Here is a 24,054-nt window from a genome sequence, read left to right as displayed (position 1 = left end):
TTTTTTTTTTTTTTTCGAGTCCCTCTGTTTGTGTGTCTTCGCAGGGCGTCATACTTATAGGAGGAGGACGGGGCAGGAAATGGCTGAAGGTGTGGTGAGAATGTGACACTCTGAAGGTTTCTCTTTTTAAGTCAAACACACATTCACACTTGTACATGCGCACTGTGTCACGGTTTTAACACGCTTGCATGTTTAAATCAGCTTGCTGTAGGCATTTATCTGTTTAATATTTATTTCTGTACTTTTTATTTTATCCATGCCTTTTTTGAAGCAATGATACTTTGACTTCAGGAATGGGAAGTTAAAAGCACAAGCAGTGTGATGCAAAGTGAAGCAAGCGTCTGGGGAATTAAAAGGTGGATGTCATTGCAAGTTTAAAGGCTTCACAAACAGTTATTAAAAAAATAAAACATAATAAACATACTTTTAATTATGAATCCAACTTATAAGGAATTTAATGATCCTGGTTCTTAAATAATTCCATCAATGATTGTTTTAGTGCTTTTTAGGAATAAATCATTGGATATTAGAAATTCAATTTGAAAGATTTTAGGTTCGCATGTTCATGAATGTGTACAAGAGAAAGTTTGTATATCTGTAACTGGTCAGCATTTAAAGTTTCATGCATAATATGTATAAAAAAATTAGCTTTTAGTTCACAGAAAACTTTCCAAAAATAGTTCATGTCAGCTGTCTGCATTTAAATGTGTGTAATTCAATTTATTTGCAGTTATTCAATTTATAATAACTAATTTCATTCATAAAATTTCTTGAATATCTGATACTGATTGATCAATTAACTATTTTTATTTTGGAAATACTTTTGTATTATGATCGCTAATCTTTTTTTCCCAGGCAACATTTTCTTACAATCCAGTGCTAGTTAGTGGAAGCTATAATCTAATAGATGTATTTAGTAGATGATAAACTATGTTTTATGCCCATTTATACACTACTGGAAGAATTAACATCAGTGTTTTCTTTTTAATGGTCATCAAGGCTGCATGTATTGGATAAAAAATATAGTAAAAGCATTAATATTGTGAAATATTTTTATTTGAATATATTTCAAAATGTAATTCATTCCTGTGATCAAAGCTGAATTTTCAGCATCATTACTCCAGTCTTCAGTGTCACGTTATCCTCCAGAAATCATTCTAACATGCTGATTTGCTGCTCAAGAAACAATTCTGATTATTAGCAACTTTGAAAAGTTGTGCTCCATTCAACATTTTGGCTTATTATGCGTTGAGAGACTGTTCTCCTGCTGTGAGATTCTCTTCTCCTGAATGAGTCTCCATTAGCAAAACGCACCTTTGATATGATGAACTGTAATAAATTCCCCTCCTTATCGTTCCAGCATTCACACCAGGGGTCTGTGATGTTGGCTTTGGTGATTCAACCTTGGGCTCGGGTGGCACGTTGTCCAAAGACATTATTGGTAATGTTTGCAGACTCTATGATCAAATACTGATTATTTCACAGATGCCTGAGATTAAAGTTTGGGTGGTTTCAGCTGAGTTTTTGAAGACAATAAGATGGTGTTTCCCAAGGACGAGAAGGAGCTATCCATACCTTAGTGAAAGGCATTATTACCTGCAGTCCCACCTCTGCACTCCAGAATAATGAAAATCTGCAACATCGAGGCCTCAGAGGATTAATTAGTTGAACACCTCAGAGACGGGATGATTTATTTTGATTTACATAACAGAACAAGTGGACCAGGCAGCAGGCCGTTCGTAAAATAAAGTCCACACGTCTTTTATTATGGCAAACGTGCCTCGGTCGTTTAACTAGGTGAGCTTTAGACGATGAAAATAGCCGTGACTCTGGCCTCTGCGGGCTCTGTCTGTAGCCTGATGCAAAAAGGTGACAGAAGTACAGGCTTAATTTAAAGAGCACTTTTCGCCCCCTGTGGTTTCTATGATAAAGACATCTGACAATAGTGCTCCCCTAATTTATGGCCAGACCAAGTGCATTAATTGATTTTTACATTTCGTACCGTCCTGTTCCCTTATTAGAGGGAAGCGTGAGGCAATTTATCTGCCTTGATATGCCATATTCATGGCCCTGATTGTAATTTTTTGACAAAGTGGCACATTTCTCTGGAATGAACTGTACGGCGTGTATGGATATACGTTTAATCATTTTCTAATAAGCTCTTTTAGAAGGATTCATGAAAATCCTCTCAGAATACAGCGTGAATTACTGTAATGCGGTTAATGCCATCTGTCGTAGGAGTTCAAATAAATAAATAATAATATAGAATAAAAATGTCACAGAATAATCAAATAACCCGTTCTGCCATATTCACCATTATGTCTGTGAATGGACCAATTCTACAGTTATTAATTATAAATGTCATCCTAATTGACATGGATGAGCTTTTCATTTTCCACTGTTCAGAAATGAGGCTTTCTGTGCTTTGTGTGTTTTCACACGATTAGGAAAAGAATGGTTCATTCTGAATAATGGAGCGTTCACACATACAGCAAAATTATTAGTTCATTCATGGTCCTTGCTGCTCATTTGCGTAAAGTCGAAATTGTCTCAACATTGTTACAGTGTTAGACATGCTTTCGTCACATTTTTAGTGGCCACTCATGAAAATGCTATATATCAGTAAAACGTTTGGAATATTTAAGAATTGAAAATTTTATTGTGAATTATTACCTTTACAAAATATTATTACATTATTACAACCTTTTTTCACTTTTCACTTTTATTTTACAAGAACTGTTTTCTATTTGAAAGTAGAATATATTCATGTAATGTATATATTTTAGTATGATTTCTGAAGGATCATGGGACACTGAAGACTGGAGTAGTGATGCTGAAAATTCAGCTTTGCTTCACAAAAATAAATTGCATTTTATAATATATTGCAAATAAAAATAATTATTTTAAATAAATAAAAAATATATATATTTCACAAAATTACTGGTTTTATTGTATTTTTAATCAAATAAATTTAGCTTTGGTGAGCATAAGAGGGTTCATTTAAATAAAAAAAAATGAAATATTTGTTTGTTTGTCTTTAAAAATAAAATGTATTTTCTGTAGTGTCTATGTACTGGTTATCATACAGTGAAAGTGGATGGTGACTTGCCTCAACTTATTATTGACCATTCTTTCCAGCTATTATGAAGATTACTAATTATTTTCCTTTCCTTGGGGCAGCAACTGTGGCTAATAGCCAATTGAGAGAAAGGCCGAAAGCTCCTTTAACCTTTCTGAAAAAGATGTTATGCGTAGAAACCTTTTATATCCGCCCAGAGCTCAGCAGATGTTCCTCTGCAGCACCAGGACCAGAGGAATCAGTGCAATGGTGAAGTGTTATTCCATCAGACAGCGAGCCCCAAAATCTCTGATGTGGATTTAAATTTCCGCTGGATGGAAACCAAAGCATGTCCCTGTGTCTCTCAGCCGCTCTCGCTTACCTTACAGGCAGGAATTTCTCTGCGAATGCCATAGGCGGTTTACGAGGATGTACCTCATTCCCATGCATTCTGACTGTTCCGTGAGCCGCGGTTATTTTGATTTGCCATAAAATGTCAATATTGTTTCTGCATTAGCTCACCTCCGATAAAATGACACGTTTCTCTCCAGCCGGATGACATCGCCTTATTAAAGCCCTATGCTTGTATCAACATTCGGGCAGCAGAAGAAAAGCGCTTGCGTTCCAGAGGGTCAATGCACCAGAGCGCTAATTTGTTGACCCTGAAAGTGGAGGGGTCAGAAGTTCAAAGCCCAGCTGCTGGCGAGATAACTGAGCACGTGTGAGCGTACGTGTGTGCGCGCCTCTGTAGGGGTCATTTCCTTGAGAGCCCCTTCAAATACAGAGGATATGGCCCTCTCACTAAATCGTCCTTTAAATGGCCTGTACAGTAGAAACTGTTGAGGTTAGGGGTTACAGGAGGAACGAAGGAAAACACATGTGCTTTGGGTACAACGCTGAAGGAACATTCTGGGTTAAATAGCTTGTAAGTGAAGGCCTATTGACAGCATTTGTAGCATAATGTCTGATGGAAATAATTCTCAATCATCCTTCAAAAATATTAGTCAAAGTAAGGCATTTACAATGGAAGCACATGAGGCCAACATACACTCTTTAAGTATAGCCTTAAAGTCAGACTTACATGTGTTAACATGAGACTGTAAGATAGAATGACTTTTGACCTTGTCTGTGTAAAGTTATATCCAGACTTTCATTTTGTGACGTAAGTGTTCGTAGCTGTTTACATGGAGCAAAAACTAACCAGTAGTTCATCCAACAAATTGAATGATTTATATTTAATATTTCATTTCATTTCATTTAATCAACGAATTCTGGGAGACTTAATTGAAATTGAACCTACATTGGCCTTAAAATATTTTTTTGATATTTAAAATGTGTCAAATGTAAATGACTTAAAATGTCTGATTGTCATAAAAAAATATATCAAAGCAAGTTGCACGAGCAAATAAATAATGCTGAAGCTTACAGTATTTTTTCTTTCTTTCTTTCTTTTTCTTGTTTGTTCATTTATTTATTTATATATAAAAAAAAAAAAATCATATATTTTTATATTTTCCTATCTAAATGCTTAGCTGAGATGTTTTTTTTTTGTTTGTTTTTTTAAATCACTTTTTTAAAGTACACAATCATGCACAATCATTCTTTTATTTCACATTTCTGTTTCCTTACTGTCTTTTTTTTCCAGTTTTCCAAAGTTTCATTTGAATTCCAGAGTCACCAAAACTGAATCTAGACATCACGACCAAGAAAAAAAAGAAAGAAATACCCTTTCAAACTGCGTGAGCCTGGACGAACAGCGTCCATATTTAAAGTCGATTGGAGACTTCTTCCTTAGCTTCTTAGCTGTAGTCCATAGTCCAGTGCCCTATGTGGTGATTGACAGCAGCTATCAAACATTCATAGTGATGCTGCTTCCACTGTAATTAAGTGTTAATCACTTCCTTATGCTAATGGAGTTTTTTGGAGTGGAGTTTTTCTGTGCCAGGCCATTGTTACTGCGCCTGAAATAATTTCTGTGTGATCACTCCCCTAGAAATCAAAATGTGAATAATTATTCCCTAATTAAGAGAGTGGGGCCTGCTCCTGGAGTTAAGGCTGCATTAATTTGAATGTTTTTACAGTTCTCTAATTGGGATAAGGGCAGTTACTGATGAGAGGCCCGTTCGCAGGCAGAGAGAAGGCCTGGCTCCTGTACGCCGCCACTCAAGGTCAGCGCACCGAGTCCTGTAGCTCCCGCAGAGCCCTGCATTGTTGGCGGAGCATGCATCTATCATCTTGACAAGCATGTGCTCTCACGTCTTCAATTATTAATTGCATTAAATACATTTTTTGAATCCGGGATGGAGGTGTGTTTCCAGGAGAGTGGCCTTTAACATCGCCGCATTGTTGCCGCGCAGTCGCACGGTCTATTTTCCGCCTCCTCCTGTTTGGGAACTGTAAACAGCAAGAAAGCGAATAAGGCCAAGGTGGGGAGCGCGTTTCAAAAAGGAGTTTGTCTGCGGTCCTGACTCGTTCTTACGCCGTGCGTGTTATGTAACGGAGGTGCCGGGGTTGAGGTCGTTGGATGAGAGAAGCAAGGCAGACGGAGAGAGAGGAACTGCCTTGAGGCGCTACAGGAAGGACAGAGAAAAATGTAACCATTACTTGCCTTTAAAGGAGCCACTTTCAGAAATAAATTAGTACTCAAATGCTCGGCAAAGTGGTTCAGATACAATTTTGGAGGAGTTCTGGGAGACTCGACAATTGAAAAATAACCTTCTACGTTGGCCCTAAAATATATTGGGACACTTAAGACGCACTTAAAAACGTCTGAATGTCATTGCATTAGATAATAAAATATAAAACATGTGGCTTCTGCAAACAAACAATGCTGAAGCTTGTTTCTGAAAGTTTTTCTGAAAGAGTATTTACTTTTACACAATTTTATTGCTAGTAAATTTCCCCAATAATTAATAAGTAGCACATTCAATCAAATATGAAATTTTTATTTAAAAGGACTAATAAGGCTCACAAGTTGCTAGTAAATTGACCTCGTCTATATTTAACCACAAAGGGTTCAAATACTATTTTTAACACTATATCTACAGTTAAAATCTAAAACATAGCAAACTATTATCTTTTCTTTCAAAAGTGTGTTTGTGTTGTCTTGATCCCACTTGGTTTGGCAGTTTATGAAATACCGTGACATTCAGACATTTTTAAGTGTAATTTCTGACCTACTAGCATCCCCAAATGGATTTGCAAAAATAATGACTGTTTTCAAATAGGTTTTCCAAACACCCTGCCATTGATCAGACAAACAAATAGCTCTGCCTCCAAAGTCATGCCATTGGTTGGATGCTGTATCAGGCTGGTTGAAATATTCATTCATTCATTCATTCATACATACAAACATAGATGTTGTTTTTTTTTTTTAATAGTGTTAATTTCAACCTTTGCTAATATATTTTCAAGAGTAAAAGTTGGATCTATTAACAGTAATGCACTCGGAACTAATATGAACAACGGACATGTTGTTATTTTTCTTAACTAACATTAACAAAAGAGAATAAATGCTATGCAAATATTGTGCTCATTGCTAGTTCATGATAGTTAATGCATTAACTGATGTTAACAAATGAGACCTTATTGTAAAGCGTTACCAAGAATATTAATATAATCCTTGAATCCCTTGAAGTGTTTAAATACTGTTTGGAGACACACTTTTGGTGTGAAAAACCAGAGTCACTGTTCAGGTTTATAATTTTACCACTATTTGCAACGAGAGGCAGAAATCGGTTGGGTTTGATCCCAGCAGGCCCTCGTCCCTCGGCACAATCGGCGTATGCTGGTGTCGGCGTGATGCTGTTACCACCGGGCAGAGTGGCATGATATATTGGAGGCCTTCATCCTGTGGAGAAACACTGCCTGCCACTTACCCTGATTAAAGCTCCCGCTGCTTAGGATAAAGCCACCGTCACCCCGCGCTCCAGACAAATGGAGCACGAGGGGAGCAGGACATTTTTCAGACGCCATCTTTCCCCGCCAAACGCTCCTCTACAGCCTTGCCTCTGTGTAATACTTTTGAATTAATTAGGAATTTTGGTAAATGACATAAAGTGGCTCTAATTTTTTATGTCTGCCAGGAGAACAATTAGACCATTAGGAATAACAGATGACCCAACCGGGTCCACGCGCCTGTTGCCGATTTTCGAAGCGCATTATTTCTGACGTGCCAAAACAAATAGCCAGATTTTACTGTCGGAAGCATCTCGCTTGCAAATGATACGATTTTATGAGTGTTTTCCCCTCCTCGTGTCTGGAACAGAGGCCCGATCCCTGGTTGCGAGACCTCATTAGAGCGGGGACGCTCTCTCTGTTCACTCTCCCATTCTTCAGGTGAACCTTAATTTACATGGAGGCGCGCTACGATCTTCCCGACGCAGAGTCGCCCACTATTGAGAGATGGAGCACTCGAAGGGGCCACTCGGCACTTGAGATGAAATTTTTGCCTCTTGAAACCTGTCAAATCTCCCGGTGAGAAGGCGAGAGGTAGAGGAGGGGGTGAGCGAGTGGAGAGGAGGGACCTGAGGTGCAAAAAATAGTATTTCCACCCTGATAAATGAGTTCTATCCTGACTGCATATGGTATATGTTTTAAAGTGCCTCCCCCCGGCCTGTGCGCGCAGGAGCCATCCTTCATAATGAGCTCGGCCCCTCTCCCTCATGTGGGGGCCCCGGCGGTTGCCAGGCAGCTGCCAGTACAGTCGCACCCCGGGTCGCCACCGATGCATCTGCGCACTGTAGCCTACAGTCATTACGTACGCCGTTGTACGACTGCTCTGCAGTCGGTGCCAAGAGTGTTTGCGCTGTCATTTATATCGCTTGTCATTTCACTTTGTTCGTACATCACATCTTTGGAATCAAATAGGAGCTTTTGGATGTTTTGTCAGGTCATTTATAAAAATGTTTCATGTAACATCTAAAAATATTATCAGAAAAGTATAAGATGCAACACATAGAAAACATGCAATAAATCCACACTTGTGATGCATATCAATATGCAGTCGCAAACAGACTACTGTGAAGAACTTTATGCACACAAAAATTGTTTAATCAGACAATTGTGTAAATATATAATAAAACGTTACAATTATACACACACATATAAATAAAGAAACAATGCTAAAGGTTATTAATGCTTATTTATATGAATGCTTATTTATACTAGCTTATGAATATATATATAAACTACTATATATATATATATATATATATATATATATATATATATATATATATACTACTATTTCTATTATTGTTAGAGTAAAATGTTCATTAATGCAGTTCTAAAGCTTTACTGTTGTCTTGTTTTTTGGATTATTTTATATGACTGAACCAAGCTATCTACATGAGCTAACGATAATGTCAAGTAGAAAAAGCTCCTTTAGCTAAGAACTACATCTTTATACTTTTTACTGTGTATTTGCTACAGTAACAACACAAATCATAGCAAGTACTTCTTATCACGTGGCTGTTTTTTTGTGGGTGGTAAAAATTTGTGTTTCGTCCCGTCATGGTGGAAATTGCATGCGTTATTGATGCCCGAGAGATAACCTTAGTTTGCCTATGCGTGCACGAGTGTGTGTATGTGCGTTTGCACATGTATGTGTGGACCGCGTGACCCAGAAAGAAGACGAGGTGTCGGCCGTGCCGGCAGGAAGCAGCCTTTCCTGTCACCAAATGATGTTATGTGGGTCAGCATTTATTAGAGAGTTATTTGTCATTCTCGTCTTGAATAGACTGGAGTGTGAAGTCGTTACTGCTGCGCTGCTGTCTCCAGCTAGACCCATTATTTCCTTCACAGGAACTCACAAACCTCTTTGTTACATCTCAAGACCTGCAGGATCCATGTGGTGCACGCCTCTCTGCTCTCCAACTTTCCCCCGTCTGCTTTTTTTCTCCTCACAAGATGATTTTCTTCTCCAGTTGTGCTAGTCCCAGATGCTTTAGTGGATTGAATAAGACTATGACTGATGTGAATTCTTAGATGTTGTATGTTTGTGTTTGTGCTTCTGTATGACATGGATGTCTAATTAAAACTGTTCTCACATGCTTTTTCATTGGATAAGCTTAAACTTTAGGAACAATTTCTACCCAAATACTTTAATAGCAAGAAACTACTCAGAACACCCTAAAAATGTGCAAACATCCAATTTTGTTCAGGTAATATAAAAATAAAGTTTAAAAAGTTTTCAGAATGTGCTTGAGTTGTTAATTTGTGTAATACTTGTTTCTTGATATTTTAACCATCCTGTACCAATAGAGTACAGTTCAAAGGTCTTCCTATTTCTGTTATTAACATATTAGAATTATTTCTGAAGGATCATGTGACACTGAAGACTGGAGTAATGGTGCTAAAAATTCAGCTTTCCATCGCAGGAATAAAATGAATTTTAAATTTGATTAAAATAGAAAACAGTTATTTTAAATTGTAATAGTATTTCACATTTAAACTGATTTTTCTGTATTTTTCATCAAATAAATGCAGCCTTGGTGAGCATAAGAGACTAAAAAACCTTACTGAGCCCAAACTTTTAAATGGTTTGTTTAAAGAATTTAATGTAAGTTAATATTGAGTTTGTACAAAACTGTCTGCATGTAGGATTTATTTTTATAGCCACTGTTTGGAAATAGTATAGTATAGTGTAGTAGTAACAGGAAACAATTGAAAAAAAGAAGGATGTTCAGATTGGCAAATGGCCCAAGTCAGATTCAAAGTGCCTCTGAATAAACTAAAATAATAAGAAGAGGCCCCTAAGTAACCTCACACTCCTTTTTTTCTCTTTTTTTCCTGTCATTTTAAAGTATGTTAGGTGAATATTAACATGCAAAACAAAAACTAAATTCATCATATTTCTTCATGTAACAAATTACATGGCATTTGTAGTGACAAACAGGAGGTCTTAAAATAGAGCTCGGGTCCAAATGAATCCAGGCCAGGCATTGGTGATGGCAGAATAATCAGCTATCCCATACTCCCCTGTGCTTAATAGAGACAGCTGCTCAGAATTTAAAGGACAACAGCGAGAGAAGTCTTAATTACTGGACAGAAGTTAGCCAATAATGAATATTTTATTTTAGGCTGTCCGTTGGCTGCCGGTGAATTATGCCAGAGAAGGGACGAGGCCGTGAATCATCACGTCCAGGTAAATGCCAGGATGATGATATAATTGGTTGCTGTGGAGAGAAGCACAACCTCTGTAAAATGTTAGGCAGGTTAGGGTGTGAGCTCTGTAATTCATTACACACCAATATGAGCGCCTCCGATTATTCATCATCCCCTCTTTCTCTCTTTCTCTCTCTCTCTTTCTGTATTTACATCTCTTTCTGTCACTAATGAGCAGATCCAGATGGAATCTACAGGAATTTTTTTTATTTTTTTTTTTGCATATGTTGCAACAATCTACCTGCAGAATGGATGTAAACATGGTAAGAAACCTTATTGTTACTTATAACACTAGCCCCGGTCTCTTACAGTACATCTTACATTTTACTTCTTTCAAAGAAATAATTGCACTGGTTTCATCAATCTACACAAAGACAATCTGTGGAAGAGAGAAAGAAAAACAGGGAGAAAGAAAAAGAGAGAGAGACTTGCCGTGCTCACTAAAACAGACATCATTAAGCAGGGTGGCCTGACTATTTCATGCACTGAAAAATTTATGAATGTGGACACAGAGGTCATGGGGACACAGCTACCATTAAACCAGCCCAGCACCCCCTTTACACAGCCCCCTGCTAGCAGCTGAACTCATCTTCACCACCGCATAACCCCGACATTTCATTCGTATTCTACTCCAGTGCTCCACATTGTGTTGAGATGTATGTTTTATTTGTAAACACTAATGCTAACTAACTTAAATTGGCATTTTGTAAAGTAATTGGCAGTGGCAAAAGAATAATGGTGAAGTTTTAGGTAAGCTTTGTTTTTGTGTAAATTTGCTTTGCATCAGATTTTCATGAAATTCAGCATACGTATTGTTTTCTGTTGCATAACCTGAGACTGTCTTAAAAGTGTTAAGGTGTCTAGAGAGGGTTAAACAGATGAGAGGAAAGATGCATATAAATGCAAGAAAGGAGACCAATCACAATTCAGTACGCTAATAGCACTGTGATGTCATTGCTGTTGGTTAGATTTGTAAATCAATAGTAAATGCGTTTGAAATGTGAACATATATATATATATATACATATATATATACCATTCAAAGTTTAGGGTCAATAACATTTATTAGGACATTAAATTGATCAAAGGGACATCAAAACTGATCAAAGGTGAGAGTTAAAAAAATTATAATTAATTAATTAATCATAATAATAATACAATTTTACAAATATTCCTATTTTAAATAAATGTTTTTATCAGATAATCCTGAAAAAAAAAAATATTATGACAAAAATATGATGCTGCACAACTGTTTTTAACATTGATAATAATAATAAATGTTTCTTGAGCAGCAAATCAGCATATTAGAATGATTTCTGAAGGAACATGTGGCTCTCTGGAGTAATTATGCTAAAAATTAATTTTGCATCACAGGAATAAATTACATTTTTACATATATTCAAATAGGAAACAGTCATTGAAATTTGTAATAATATTTGGTAACACTTTATTTTTTACACGTTACAAGTACTTACTATTATAATAACAGTAAATGATGCATAATTACATATCAAGTAACCCTAAACCAAACCCTAATCCTAACCCTAAACATATATGATTTAATTAACATGTAGTTAATTAATATTACTCAGTACTTAAATGTATAATTACACTGTAACAAGGACACCTTAAAATAAAGTGTAACCTAATATTTCATAATGATTTTATTGTATTTTTTGATCAAATAAATGCAGGCTCGGTGGGAATTTTCTCAAGAATATAAAAAATAAAATAAAATACCGACTGCAAATATGAATGCCATCTTCTACAATGCGGTTGCTAGGGTTGATGCTTACTTTTCCAAATACGTCTTAAGGATATTCTGATCCCAAGATAACTGCGTATAACTCTTTTCACCAACTTTATCTTCATTTCCAATATATTAATTTTAATTTCAGCATCATGATGAACCTAACAAATGATTTATTATTATTGCCGGGAGAACATGAAAAGTCTCCCAAATCCATTTTCTGCTGATAGATAAAATCAAAACCTCAGGGATTTAGTGGTTATTGGCAAAGGGCTCCGTTCAGCGTCACACGTCTGCTTCTGCTCCAGAGTTCATTCAAAATTCAGCGCAACTGTGTCGAGCTCTAATGGAAGTTGAACGCAGACAGAATTATTTGGTAATACACAGATTGAGTCAATTTGAGAATGTATTAAGTGAGCTTTAGCCCATGTTTGAGACATCTTAAACATCAGAAAAAAGAGCATTAAAGTTAATAGGACAGTGAGCAAGCACGGCTAACGTGAAGAGATCCACTCTCACGCTTCAGCAGATTCAGCCCGGCGACATATTTTAGGTCAATTATTTGACGGCTCAGACTCCCCTGCATTATTTAAGCGTGTCATCTTTACAGCAGTCGGATGCTTTATCCCCATCCTCTGCTGCAAATACCACTGATCTATTAACAATTACTTTACCCTGCCACTCTAGCAGCCTATAATTTATCAACCATTAAAAATTGATCAATATTAAAATTTAGCATTTCACTTTTAGACTGGTGCGAGCATCCGAGTGGAATAAAAGGCAAAGGCTCTGAAATATTTACATGAGGAAACTTGATAAGGTTTAATGCTCCTCTCCATCTCTCTCCCGCGGGACGTGCCGCCTGTGGTGGCATTGAGCCGAGACTTTGGTTGGGTCTTCTGACTGCTTGTACTGTCCTTCCTGTGAGCGTATGATAACATCGTGTTTCAGGCTTTGAGTGCAAGGCGTCTGTATGACATCCTTGTGACCATGAAAAATGCATATCGCTGCATCTGATTTGCTCAAAAAGAACTCGCAACGATGTCGAGGTGTTTGCACCGAGGGTCTTATCTTTGAGAAATGTCTTTATCTGCTTTAACCCCTTCAGAAAGAACAATTAAAGGTCGAACCTCACGAAACCTGTCAATAACATGCCTAGGATGCAGAAAAAGATGTGTTTGAGTTGTGAAATATTTTAGAACAGACTATTCTATGGTAATACAATAAAAAAGTGCTTAGATATACTTAAAGTAATGCCACAGTGCAAAATAAATAAATAAATAAACTGCTTCATTGTTCTTCCTTAATGAACAATAATTCACTTTATTATATGTAAAATATAATTCACTTTATTAATATAATGTTTTACTTTTGATTTTGCAGTGAAGTATAATTATAAGTAGTTTTTTTTGTGTAATTGTACGGATTTTCATAAAATATTTTAGTAAAATATATATTTAAATAAGAATAGTATAATTATTTTAAAAGTATTTTAGACACTAGTTAGTAAAAAGTATGAACCTTTGAGACAATTTATCTGCTAATATACTTTTCTGTCTTATTATTGTTTGGGAATATCCCACTGTAAAAGATGATCACAATCATGACTCATGAAATCTACAGGTAAGGCAAAAAAACAACAATAAAGAACTGTATATGCATTATTATTATCATCATGCAGCTGGATCCATCTGTAAACAACATCATGTGTAAGTTTGGCATCTTTCTTGTTTATCTTAACAACAGTATTTTCTCATTCTCATAAAGCAACATCTGAAGTGTTCAACCGCATGAAACACTGGCTAATTCTTATGGACTTTCAGGAGAAAAGACATCTGAAGTGTGTGAATATCCTTAGTTAATCTGTTAAACAGATAAAGACAGACGGCTTTTTCTCCCTCTCAAAATCTCATTATAGGGCTCATCTTCACCTTGCCTACATCTCATTTCAGAAGAGTTTTTCAACACAACAGTGTCAGAGAGGAAAGGAAACCGCTGCCGTGTGTTCGATTTTAATCTCGATCTTCTGGGACTTGGAGCGAGATTTCTATGTTCTTCTGCAATTTACATGTTAAATTCTGTAAGCCCTAGGTAGTTCAGGCGTTTGTGCGGGAACAGTGGGCGGTGTAATTTTCAAACGTTCAATGAATAATTTCATCTCAATTAGAAAATCAGGGCAACACAAATCTGCCCTTTAGCCCAAAACTACTGTTTCCACTTTCTGTTTGCGTCAAACCCCGTCTGACGCCAACATGTGCAATACAGGAAGTGCATTTGCAGTTAATTAAACGGTGCCAATGCACAAGAAAAAAGTGATTGAACTGACACATTGCATAAAGTCCATATTCCATGTTGTTTTTAATAAATAAATGAAAATGTATTCATTCACATGTTGTTTACAACCTGCATGCTGTTAGTTTTTTCAGAAAAAAATCTTCATGCAGTTCATAGAGCCCCAAAAAGCACTGTCTTCCCAAGTCTAAATATATATTTATGTGAGAAACAGACTAAAATTGAAGACATTTTCTTCTCTTTCTTTTAGATATAGTTCATGTGGCACACGTGTGACGTCATTTGGTTACGAGATACCAGAATAAATGCTGATGTCAAACATACTGTACATCTTTTATTATGTTTTTTTTTTTGCTTGAACTATTCCTTTAAAGCAACTGTATGTAGTTTTGTGTATTTTTGCGACTTTAGAGCCCCCTACAGTAAGGGAATGGAATTCCCTGTTGTAAATCACTGTCGTGAAGCGGTTACGTGCATTTGTTGCTGCCGTAAAGCAATTCGCTTATTTCGCGGAATTTCAAACTTACATACTTCCAGAACAGACGTTTGAAAGAAAACGTAGGAATAAAACAGAAGCTATTCGCCTTATTAGAAGTCAATGTGCCATCAGAATGTTTTTGAAACTGATATGTCAAGGTAAAAACTTACATGCAGTTGCTTTAAAATATAGCCTACTGTGTTTTTAAAGTTTAGCGCCAGCTGAACTGATCTGCAACACCTATATAACCGTCATATATGTTTTTACAGTAACTAATCTGAAGATGAGTGGTTAAGAGGGCTGTTTTAATCTCTGGCTCATCTTGATTAATAATTCAACAGGTTCTCTCTCTATTGGACTCATTAAGGCCAAACGCTGCGAGTATCTAAACAGAGCAGATGGCTGGAAATTCAATAAGTGAGCATGAATCTTGACTTCACATTGGGTGCATTTATTAAAAAAGAGAGGAGTTTAAAACGCATGAAACCTATGAAAATGTTGGTCTAACTATAGCTGGGGTTATAATACCCTCATTTTCAGTCAGACTTCAGGGGGAAATTGAATTATTGATCAATTTACTTATTGATTGTTGGTATGAGAGGTTTGTTTTGATTTTTTAGGGGCTTTTTGAATAAGGTTTCACCTCTTATTCTGGTACACACCAAGTGGACCAAGTCCGTTGCAATGTGTTATAGTGATAACTGAAAAAGGATTGTAAAATAGCCACCGTGGGCCTGGAAATTCAAGATTTACAGGCCGAAAGTAAAAGACGTATGAGTTAGCCACGGTCAGGGCAGAGAAAGAGTTTCATGTTCTGGTTGCCTTCATATTCTGTACAAAACATCTAAAAAGGGAGGAAATTCACAAAATTTTCATGTTCAAACTTTCAACAGACGTATTGCATACAAGCAAACATTGAAAAAAGTGCATATTGAATAGACAGATTTGCACAGAAGCTTGTTTTCACAACAAGATAAATACTAAATTATAGTTTATATCTCGCAATTTTTTATTTCATATCTCATAATTCTGATTTTTACTCTCAGTTCTAAGAACAAAAAAACTTGCCAGATTTAGTCTTAGAACTGTGAGATTAAAAACTCTAATAAAATAAGTCAGAATTGCAAGATATAAACTGCGTTGCAAGAACAAGTCAGAACTGTGAGATAAAAGTTGCAATATTATATATACTGTATATATATATATATATATATATATATATATATATATATATATATATATTATTTTTTATTTTATTTTTTATTTTATAATGCTGTGAGATGTAAACTCAGAATTGTTAAAAAGTCAGAATTAGAGTTTAGTCTCAAAATTTGGACTCTTTTCTTAGAAATCTGAGATCAGTTAGAATTGTGAGATACAAAGTCATACTTGCCATACTTACAAGTTTCCATAGATGTGTGCACTTCAGTGAAGAGATCCTGTAAGTCACAGACATACACATTCAGTCCATGATCTGGTTAAAGTGTCATTAATAAGCAATTAAATGTTAAATGTTAAATATGGGCGTCTAATTGTAAGCACTTCTAAACTTATTCGGTTTGGCAGAGCGTTTGTTTGCTGTCCTAGAAGATGAAGAAGAAGAAATGCAATCAATTTAATTGCATCAGAGCCTCGTGTTTTTATTGATTGTAGGAAAATGGCTTGCAAGTGAGGAGTGACTACAGCTTGATAAGTGGCAAACCATTATTTTCCAGGCCGCCTGAAACCCCTTTGAGGCAACGATACTTCATCTTATCATGGGCCTGGTGCAGGGCCGCCGAAATGTGACACAATGCTCATTCTGAGGTCAGTGCTAATGTTTTCTTCATTGGATGATCATTTGCAGTATGATGGTTATGTAATTATGAGTGTTTATGCATTTATTTAGTTGGTTTTTAATGGAATTTGACATTTCACCTCAAAATCCCCCTAAAAATCATTAGGAAATGACATTTTGTTTAAAGGAAATGAAACTTGTTTTAGGACCTTTAGGTTTTATGCATTTTTATGACAGCTAAATTTACCCTCTAATTTTCTCATTAATGTAATTAGTTTTTATTTACAAATACTGACATTTTTTTCCTCATTAAATCATCATTATAATTAAGGTATGTATGTATTTATTTATTTAAACCATGATATATGAATACTTAACAGTTTGAAAGGAATTTAATACGATTAAGAGTATGGTGGCATTTTCTAATAAGCATTTTACTATAATTTTAAGTATTTAAAATATTTTAGTAAAATAGTTTTAAGAAAATAAAAAATAAATAAATATATATATATATATATATATATGTAGAATAGGTTAAAAATAACTTTAAAAAACAGCTAACACAAAACAATAAAAAACATGATTTTTGAAAAAAAACCGTTATGTTTTTGCAAATAAACTCATATATATATATATATAAACTATAATTTCTTATTTATTTTGTTTGATTGTGGACTGAAATATGATTCTGGCACGTTGTTGACAGGTTTCATGAAATTCACTCAGGAACGCAGTCGTCCTCTTTGCCATACAAATGATTCGTCATTGGCAAACATCAGCTATGAAAAACTGTTAACAATGGCCCAGACACATCAGCATGCCTAAATTTTCCTCCCAACACGGCGAATCCATCCAAACAAAGCAGAAGATCAGGCTAATCTATGTGCTGGGATATTTTTGCCTCCTTCTCCAGAAAATGTGCAATTTGGTCAGGCACGAAAAAGAGAGGCAGGGAGAGAGGGGGGAAAAAATTGAGCAGACCCTTCCAAGCAATAAATCATTGGATTGCTCGTGACACTCATACAATACGGATATAGTGTTAACTGCAAGAGTGAGACAGGGCTCCTTGGCCCTCTGGGGTGACCTTGCCTGGCTGCCGTAATCTATCATTCTGACACCGGACACACTGGTTTTGTTTAATATTACACTATTGGCATATACAGTAAACACAATGCAAAGAAAATTTAGACACAGACGTGAGGTGAGACAAGAGGAGGTACATGTGTACACACAAGGAGAGAACCATTGTGTTGTCAAGCTCGTGCTAACTTTATTTCACAGGGTTCCAAGGTGCACTTTTATGCGTTTTATTCGGCCGCCGTTCCGTTTTATTGGCTTACATTGTATTTGACGGCTTATTCTATTGCAGTAAGAGGGCCAGTAATGTAAATCAAATGCGTAATGCATGTCTTTGTGAATGTTTGGCGGGGAAACGCGTCACATTTGCAGTGTCCTAAATGAAATCTCACCAATTTAAGGGGAAGAAACGGGGCGGTTCAAGTTCACCAGTCTGGTCTGACACTCGGGGTCCATAAATAATGCATTTTGGGGTGACCATTCATTCTTCTTTATGTCACATACACACACAAATAAATTATTGTTATTCACAATTTGACAGTCACACACAATCCGTCCAATAGCAGCATGAGGCGGTTTGAAACAACAGTGTGAGTGTGAATAAACTGTGAGTGTAAAAAAAATATATATATATTAAATCAGAGAAATGTATGATGAAAAAGAGGTTTACTGTAAAATATACTATAGAATCATTTTAAATTTTACATATAGAAATTAAATTTACAGTAAAAAAACATACATTATATTATCTGAAATAATGTTAATGTACCAAATTACTACACTGCCTAAAATTATTTTCTTACTCTTGTTTTCCAGTATAAATATTTCAACATTCATAAATCAAGATTTACTTGAAGCAAAATGACTTAAGATATTGAGTCTTGTTTTCTGAAAAACTAATAAAAATGAAGTTTTTGCTTAAAACAAGCAACTTCTTCTCAAGTAAATGTATCTAGATTTCTGTTTTTACCTTTATAATATACTGACAACCTCCTTAGAAACACAGGTGGTAAAGAGAAAAATACTACTATATACTCTAGAAGATGCACTGAAATACAAAGCACCATCATAACAAAGAAAACACTAAATAATGCAATAAACATTAATTTAACAACATAAGATGTAACATGAAACCCTCATGTGCAAAACTGCAACAATTATTTCAGTCAAAAACCATCAATCATGATGGTGAGGTATCACAAATGTCAATTCAGTTTTTTCACAGTAAATTATAAGATGGCTTCTTTTTCACCTCCAAAAACTGTATGTTTAACAGTATTGTAGTGTAAAATTAGTAAGGGACCTTACTGATAACAACTTTTTTACCATACGATTTTTATAAAACTCATCTTTTTCACAAAGTTCGTAGCATTTATAGTCATTCCGATGAAATAATGTTGGTTGACTCATTAATTTGACTTAGTTTCGCATCTTTTCCCTTATTTTCATAAAGGGAACTTATTGTTTCTCAAACCACCTTTCTTTTTCTGTTTACCTACTTTGAACAAGCTCATAACACAAGCATGTGCATCTATGTGTGTGTGTGCAGGCGTGTGTACGAGATGATAAAGCGAGTGCGCTCTCCTCTCAGCGAGGGGCTCAGGTACGGTCCTCAGAGAACACGGCGGATAAAGACGACGTTCACGCTAGCGAGCCGCTCCGCCACCGTGACACAAACACATCCGAGCAACATTTCGAGGTGTGACTCAACACCCAAAACAGCCTCTTTTATCCAAACGAGAGCGGGCGGCTCCGGCACCAGCCGCACAGAGGCTGAGGTGTGATTTTCCCATGTAAATGGAGGTCAGCGGCATCTTTAGAATCTGTGGCCGGTGTGTCTTGGCTGTTTTTGTTTTGTGTGATTATGTACTACCCACTGGAAAGTTGCTTATTTCTGTGTGTAAATTGGATGTAGTATTTTGCAGAATGGCGCCCCAGGCATAGTGTGAGGTATTGATTGAGTTGGATGCAAGAAGAGACACAAGAGGATTCTGGGAAGTGAAAAGTCTGAAAAAACAGAAAACAGAGCAACTATAGGCGCGTTTTACGTGTTAGGAAGAAAAAAATCCTCCTGGAGTTGTGAAGAAAGCAACTAAACAAACAGAATCTGCGCATGGTGACAGGTGATGTGCCGTGTCAGAACGATGCAGAGAAGGAAAGAGGGAAGGAAAACAGATATCCTCATGATTTCTTTTCAATACGATAGGTCTTTTTGAGATACTTATATGTGCACACCAGAGAACTTTAACCTTTTTGTAAATAAAAAAAATAAAAAATACCATTTAACCAATATTTTGGTAATGGTTCTTAAACACCTGCATTCTTCCTGTACTATTGTAGTAAAATACTATAAAAGTGTTTGCTTAGTTTACACAAATCACTTTCTCGATCTAGTAAGCTTTAATCTGATTGGCTGACTTTCAAGAATAAGAAACCATATATACAGTATATATATATATATATATATATATATATATATAATGTATATGTATATACAGTGCTCTCCTCTAATATTGGCACCTTTGATAAATATGAGCAAAGGCAGCTGTGAAAATAAATCTGCATTGTTTATCCTTTTGATCTCTCACTCAAAAAAAATTCACAAAATTCTAACCTATCATTGAAGTAAAACAATTGAAAGTGGGGAGAAAATCTTATGATGAAATAAATGTTTTTCTCCAATGAATGTTGGCCACAATTATTGGCACCCATAGACATTCTTATGAGTAAAATATCTCTGAAGTATATTCCCATTCATATTTACATTTTTTTAACAGGAGCATGACATTGTCCAGCCATGACTTCCTGTTCCACAGGATTATAAATATGAGGAACACAAAGGCCAAATTCCCTTAATCATCTATCACAAGGAGTAAAACCTAAGAATATAGTTCTGTGCAGAACAAGATTGTTGAGCATCACAAAATAGAAAGTGGCTGTAAGAAAAAGAGTTAAAGCATTGAAAATCCCTATTTCCACCATCAGGGTAATAACTGGGGCCTGTTTACACTTGGTCATTTCATGCGTTTTCGCTGATTGGATATCTATCTGATTTGTTAAAACGTTTCCATTTACACTTGGCCACATAAATGTGCCGTCGCAAAATGGATATAAATCCGATCTTCAATTCCTGCGCTATATTTAAATTTAACGGAGTTTCCATCAACGAAATCAAAAGATAAGCGCTGCATTTTATTAATTATCAGCTCATTTCAACTTCAAAGACCGCAATAGGAGAGCACGCGGCATCAGCACTGGAAAGATAAGTTTGTCTTACTACTTTTAATGAAGATGATTGTGTGTTGAGCATCTGCATCTTACTTTCAGTTTCATTCGCGGCATTTTTATTAGTTTATTATTTTAACATTTTGGGAGGGGTAAAATTTACTCCTGGTTACTGGTTTCAACAACCAGATGCCTTTACACTTGTCCAGTTTTGTCTGGAATGCGGCCCAGACCACCTACTGAAGTGGTTTGAGCGATAGGATTTTCATCCGTCTCGAATGCGTTTCGGAGGGCATTTACACCTGGTCTTTTCAGGATCGGATAGCTATCCGATCAGACAAAACGCATGAAATGACCAGGTTTAAACAGCCCCTAAGTGGTTCCAATCAACTAAAGATGTAAAAAATCTGCCTGGAAGAGGACGTGTGTCTATATCGTCCTAATGCACAGTGAGAAGGAGAGTTGGCTAAAGACTCTTCAAGGATCACAGCTGGAGAATTGCAGAGATTAGTTGAGTCTTGGGGTCAGAAACCTACAAAAAAAAGTTATATCAAACATCCCCTACATCACCACATGTTGTTCGGGAGGGTTTCAAGGAAAATTCTCCTCACTCATCCAAAAACAAACTCCAGCAAATTCAGTTATCAGACACAACTGGAACTTCAAATGGCACTGGCTTCTATGGTCAGATGAAACTGAAAAAAAGCTTTTTGGCAGCAAACCCACCAGATGAGTTTAGTACAAACAGGGACAAAAAAGTACCCCATGTCCACGGTTAAATATACTGCTGGATCTTTAATGTTGTGGGCCTGTTTTTCTGCCAGAGGTCCTGACCATCTTGTTCAGATGCGTGGCGTCATGGATTCTATCAAATACCAGCAGATAAAAAAAATCTAAACCTGACTGCCTCTGTTAGAAATCTTATAATGTGCCGTGTTTGGATCTTCCACCAGGACAACAAACTCAAAATAAACACAAAAATGGGTCACTGAGCACAAAATGAATCTTTTACCATGGCCGTCCCAGTCCTCTGACCTGAACCCTACAGGAAATGAGTGGGGTGAACTGAAGAGAAGTACTAACGTGGAGCTGGGAATCTGAAGGATCTGGAGAGATTCTGTATGAAGAAAATGATCTCTGATCTCTTATCAGGTGTTCTCCAAACTCTTCAGGCATTACAGGAGAAAACTCAGAGCTGTTACCCTGGGAAAAGGACGTTGCAATAATTGTGTGCCAATAATTGTGGCCAACATGAACTAGAGAAAGCTTTATTTCACAATGAGATTTTCTCCCCACTTTAAAATTGTTTTACTTCAATGATAGGTTGGAATTTTGTGTTTTTTTTGTTTTTTTTTTGAATGAAAGATAAAAAAGATAAACAATGCAGATTTATTTTCACAGCCGCCTTTGCTCATATTTACCAAGGGTGCCAATATTAGTGGATATATATACATACATACATGCATACACACACACACACACACACACACACACATATATATATATATATTCGGGGTGTCAAAGTTAACGCGTTAACGCATGCAATTAATCTAAAAATTACAGATCCGTGGGTTGCGGTTTTTTGGGCTACTTTTATAAGGTACCACAGCCGCCCAAAGTGTATATAGACAAATAAAAATTAAAATAGATCCTTTTACTAATGTGTATTATACTTGGAATGTATCCCTGGCAACTTAAGAACGGAGAGGCGGTTGTAACATCGGACAATGTGAGTTTCAGCAGAGCATTCATGTTAAGGCTTTTACACAGCAGAAATAAATATGACAACAGCCACTATAGATTATATAAGATAATAAACACACGATTACGATATGATATTTGTATGTGATTTTCTTGAGTAAATGTGTACATCTGAAATGCTAATTTGTGCAGCGATATATAAGGCTATAAATAGCATATTTTAACAACAGTAAACGACCAAATTCCACATGTGATCTCAAAAGGAAGTTATTACAAACACTCGATGGTGGTTTGAAGTAAATTGTCTTATGAAGCATTATGCTAATGTTAGCTCTAATGCATCTGCAGAACAGGTCTTCTTCTTCATAATGCATTTTGTCATAATACTTCACGTAAGGTCGCAAGAAAATGTTTTGTTGTATATATTTAGAAATACTTTTGATAATAGTTGGGTAAATGTATACTGGGATTGAAGTGATGTGGCTTGGTAAACGTTTTATTGCCAGTTTAAAGGCTGATAATGGCTGAATAAAAACAAAAGAATAATGATAAAAGAATAATAAGGATTATGTCTCATACCTGGCAGAAGTGTGAAAGGTTCTGTTTCCTTAAACTAGTTTGCCATGCATTTCTTCATTTCAACACATTTACAGGTAAATCCTAGTATTTTAAATTTGTGATTAATCATGATTTAACGCAATAAAAATTGATTGACAGCACTAATATATATATATATATATATATATATATATATATATATATATACACACATACATACAAATTTTACTATGGGGATTTTATTTGTTATATACCTATCTTCATCTACCCAGAGAATGTACATATGTGAAAATTATATATATATGTTATATGTAACATATATTATATGATTCTTGATATAGAGCAATATGTCATATATTACATTTCCACATGGGTTTGCAAGTTGTCTGCCACATTAGTTATATCAAAGCTAATATTAACTAAATAACCATGAGCAGAGAATTTTACGTTATGTCTGTGAAAGTTTCTATACATTTTTTCTTTTTTTTAAAGATGTTTTATGTACATCTATTTACAGTGACTGCCACCTCTCTATCCATCCATTCATCCATCCATCCACCCATCCTCTAAACACACTATGATTGATCACATTACGTGTCAATCATATGGTTTCTAATTGTGTAATTGTCTAATTTCTAATTGATTTTTAAGTATGTAGTTCTTGGCCAGAATAATGGCTGTTTATGTCTGCTTATCTATGGCAAACAAAATAATTATTCAGCTGAGTTGTGAGCTTGCAGTCTGAATTCAACTTGAAGAGAGAAATACTGGGTGCCTCAATATAATAATGTGTGGTTTCCACTGGTTTGCATTCAAGAACAAACTTACAGCATGACAAGTGTAGTTTGACTCGTGATTGTATGACTCCTATTAGCAAATTCTTTTTAATGAGTCAGTCTTGATCTTATCAAGTTATCAAATTTAATCATTCTAGTCACCCACAGAATCAGTCATAGCGATTCCTTTACTGA

General features: G+C 35.9%; 1 long non-coding RNA gene across 1 annotated transcript in view; it reads left to right on the top strand.

Annotated features, from left to right (window-relative positions):
• Window positions 1-19,831, top strand: part of LOC131551359 (uncharacterized) — a 65,358-nt gene extending 45,527 nt beyond the window's left edge. Inside the window, exons 6-9 of the long non-coding RNA XR_009273736.1 lie at window positions 10,141-10,205; window positions 10,404-10,488; window positions 16,461-16,551; window positions 19,149-19,831. This is a non-coding gene — a long non-coding RNA (uncharacterized LOC131551359). The remainder of the gene's footprint in view (window positions 1-10,140; window positions 10,206-10,403; window positions 10,489-16,460; window positions 16,552-19,148) is intronic.
• Window positions 19,832-24,054: the final 4,223 nt, after the last annotated feature.

The sequence above is a fragment of the Onychostoma macrolepis genome, chromosome 12, assembly GCF_012432095.1.
Source record: "Onychostoma macrolepis isolate SWU-2019 chromosome 12, ASM1243209v1, whole genome shotgun sequence".
Classification (NCBI taxonomy): domain Eukaryota; kingdom Metazoa; phylum Chordata; class Actinopteri; order Cypriniformes; family Cyprinidae; genus Onychostoma; species Onychostoma macrolepis.
The sequence above is the reverse complement of the archived record's forward strand: the minus strand, read 5'-3'. Positions and strand labels throughout refer to the sequence as shown.